General features: G+C 52.5%; 1 protein-coding gene across 1 annotated transcript in view; it reads right to left on the bottom strand.

Moving 5' to 3' along the window:
- Window positions 1–3,189, bottom strand: part of NBL1 (NBL1, DAN family BMP antagonist) — a gene marked incomplete at its 3' end in the record, with an annotated part of 6,777 nt that extends 3,588 nt beyond the window's left edge. The window contains 1 exon segment of the mRNA XM_072426458.1: window positions 3,032–3,189.
- Between the last annotated feature and the right edge of the window lie 203 nt (window positions 3,190–3,392).

The following is a 3,392-nucleotide window of genomic DNA, read 5'->3' as shown; positions in this document are numbered from 1 at the left end:
GGGGCGGGTCACCGATGTGCCTGTAATTCACCAGAAAATTCACCGTCAAGTACAGACAGCTTCCAGCCCGGCTCGGCCCCCTGTGCACACAGGAATTTGCCGCAGGCATGGAATCCGCCTGTCCCGGCGTTGGGAAGCGCTTAACCCCTTCCCTGGGGACACCGGCCATCTGGGATGGGGGAAAAGCTGAATATGGGACAACTGTGACTCTGCTGGGCCGGTCCTGTGATCTGCAGCTTCCTGTCTGCAGGTGAACTACAGAACCACCTCCCCCAGTGCCTGAAACACATACAGATATCTGAGCATTGCTATGGGGCCAAAGGGTCCCCAAATCAGCCATTTCTGTGCTGGGAATTGTGGGGGTAATACAAAGTCAGCGTGCTGGTATACTAACTGTACCTAAGGTGCAACCATGGCAAAAGTACAGGCAGGATTGGGCACAGCGCTCGTCCCCCTGCTCCTGCCAGTCCGGCCTTATGTTTACTGCACCGGGAGTCTTAGGAAAGGGATCACAGCGAAGGGCGCCCCCCATTTCTTCCTGGCGGAGGTCAAATTGGTCGCACGACTATCAGAAAGTACCCCCCCCCCCCCCAGGCACTGCATTTCCTGCTCCTCATATTGGTGAAAAGGGGAAATAACAGGTGGGGGATCCGCAGGGAAAATATTTCATTGCTCCCATGACCAGCATTCAGGGAAGGCCGGAGGAGGGGGAGGAGGGGAAGATGGAACATCTGTGCACAGCAGAGTGTAATGGGGGACAGCCTGCACAGGGTCACATGTACACCCGGCCATCACTGCGCCTTTAAGGATCGCAGAATAATATGGAGCCGGCTGATCGGGGAACTGGAGACCAAATCCAACACCAACCGGATCTGAATTTTCACCAAAAGATTCATTGTGACCGGATGGGTAGCCAACCCAATTCACTGAATTCATATTTCCCTCCGGTGTGCTGAATAAAGAGGTCACATGATCAGTAAATCCTGGTGATCCTGCCAGGAAGATCCTTGTTTAGAAACTTCCTGATATAAGGTGACAACGCACGTTCTCTGTATGCCAATTCTGCTGCTGCGTTGTCACCGTGTCACAGGGCTTCCAATGGTGGCTACAAAGGGCCATTGTGATTCGCTGGGGACATATAGGAGATTCCTATCACATGACGCTGAACGATCGCTCTCATTGGCCCGTTGTGGATTTGCTCTCTGGCGGCGCTCCGACTTTGGGGAAATTGCTGACAGAATTTAAAAGTCCTGAAAAAAGGAAAAATCCTGAATTCATTTGTGTCCTTGTCGGTGATTCAGGGGAAAAATTCACCATCCGAGTAAAATGATCCAAAGATTCACAGCATGTTCACCCCTCTAAACATTCACCGCCTGCGTGTATCCAGAGTCCATTGACATTCATCAGCGGAGAATCTGTGAAAATTTCTCATTTCAGCTCCACAATTTTCCTTGATATAAATCCCAGAATAACGGATGGGCTCATGTCACCCACATGGGATGGAGCAGTGTACAAGCTCAGCATTTATGAGGTTGTGTGTGTGGGGGAGGGTAGATTGTGAGCTCTTGGGACCAGGGATGGGTGGAAGGGTTCTAACGGAGGTGATTCCAGCACAGATGTTGTCCCAGAAAAGGAAAGTGGAGGTCACATGACATGCCCATGCTGGGACTTGTAGTTCCAAAATCCGGCCATAAACACGCAGATATCTAACCAATAGAATCAGCCGTGCTGAGCGCCCACCTACAGTCACCTGACAGCAGTCTCTCCAGCTCCAGAGTTTGCTCAACCGGCCGATTGCAGGGATCGAACCAGGGAAAAGGAAACAGGAGTTGTTGCCAGAAGCGACCAATCAGAATCCTCCTTTAGATTGAGAAGGAATCACCGGTCGGTGTTTTTCACCCATTTTCTTGTTGCTTTAATTTAGCGAACCCCCCCCCCCCCCCCCACCCCCCAAATAACGGAATAACCCCCCCCCGGCTGCATTGTTATACCAGAGGTAGGTGACTGTAATAGGGAGAAAGCAGAGGTAGGTGACCACACAATGGGGAGAAATCAGAGGTAGGTGACCTGCAGAGGGGGTGGAGGGGTCACAATTTGGGAATCTCCAGAACTTTGGAGGCAGTGAACACACAGGCTAGGAAATGTACAGCATTCCATCCAGGAAAGGTAAGTATCAGGTAAGTATCAGGTAAGTATCCGGGAGCAGGAAGAGGTAGGTGCACCACTAGCCAGATCCCGGTGTACTGGAGGTAGGTGAACACGCTGGGAATGTCACTCCATCTTTGTGGGTAATAAGGAGCACTTACTGACAGACAGCAGGTAGGTCGTTAGCAGAAGTTGCCTAGCAGAGGTAGGTACACCAAGTGACTCCTAGAAGAAGGTAGGTGCTCTGTGGGGCTGGAGGTAAGTGGATTCGGTGACAAGGAACTGACTGTAGGTGGATTTGTCAGCAGTTTTAGAAGGAGGCAAACAATGAGTCAATAAGCCCTGGGGCTCTATCTGGGCACCCTCACAAACCTGGGGGGTAAGTGCACTTACCTGCCTTCTGATAGAAGAGGTAAGTGCACCTGATGTGAGTTCAGGGAAGTTTTCTGGACTGGAACCACAAAACAGTACACAAGTAATGAGTAGAGGAGAAGGTAGGGAGGTAAGTAGATAGGTAGGTAGTGTAGAAGGGGGGGGATCAGACACTGGGGCAGATCTTTGTCTGGAGGAGGTAAGTGTCCCTGGTGTCAGGCAGTGGGGAGGTAGTTACATAAGTTTTTGGAACTTTGCAGAAGTTGAACAGACCCTGCTGTGCTCCCTATCTGCCCTATAGAACCCCCTGGCAGAGGTAAGTGTCCCTGGCGCCCCCTTCTGCTGAGGCATAGCAGAGGTAGGTGTACCTGGGTGGGGGTGGACAGGTAGGTCCTTAGTTTTTGGAATCTTGCAGCAGTTGAGGATCCCCGGCTCCCTATCTGCCCCATAGCCTCCCCCCCCGGCAGAGAATAGTGTCTCCCCCTCCTGGTGGGGCGGAGGTAGGTGCACTTACCTGCAGGAATCCCATACAGTGGGGTCAGTCCATCCAGGAGGGGTAGGTTGGATCCGCTGGGAAGGGGAGCGATGAATCTTCTGCAGAGCTGAGCTGAGCACACAACACGTCAGGCTGGAGCCGCCTCCCCGAATCCTCCTCTGCCCGGCGAAAGAAGGGGGGACAGAGCCAGGGGCAATATACATCGCCACGGTATAGGGGGGGATCAGGTACAGGCTGACACTGCAGGGAGGGGGCTGGGATGGCATCGGCTGTCTCCAGGAATTTCATCATCATCTAATAGCTGAGGAATTCCTGGCTGGACTCAATGGCACCGAAAGGTTCTAAGAAATGGGCCTGCGGGTCCAAATCACCCCATAGG

Source organism: Pyxicephalus adspersus, chromosome 11 (assembly GCF_032062135.1).
Source record: "Pyxicephalus adspersus chromosome 11, UCB_Pads_2.0, whole genome shotgun sequence".
NCBI classification, from domain to species: Eukaryota; Metazoa; Chordata; class Amphibia; order Anura; family Pyxicephalidae; genus Pyxicephalus; species Pyxicephalus adspersus.
This window is presented reverse-complemented; position numbering and strand designations above follow the sequence as displayed.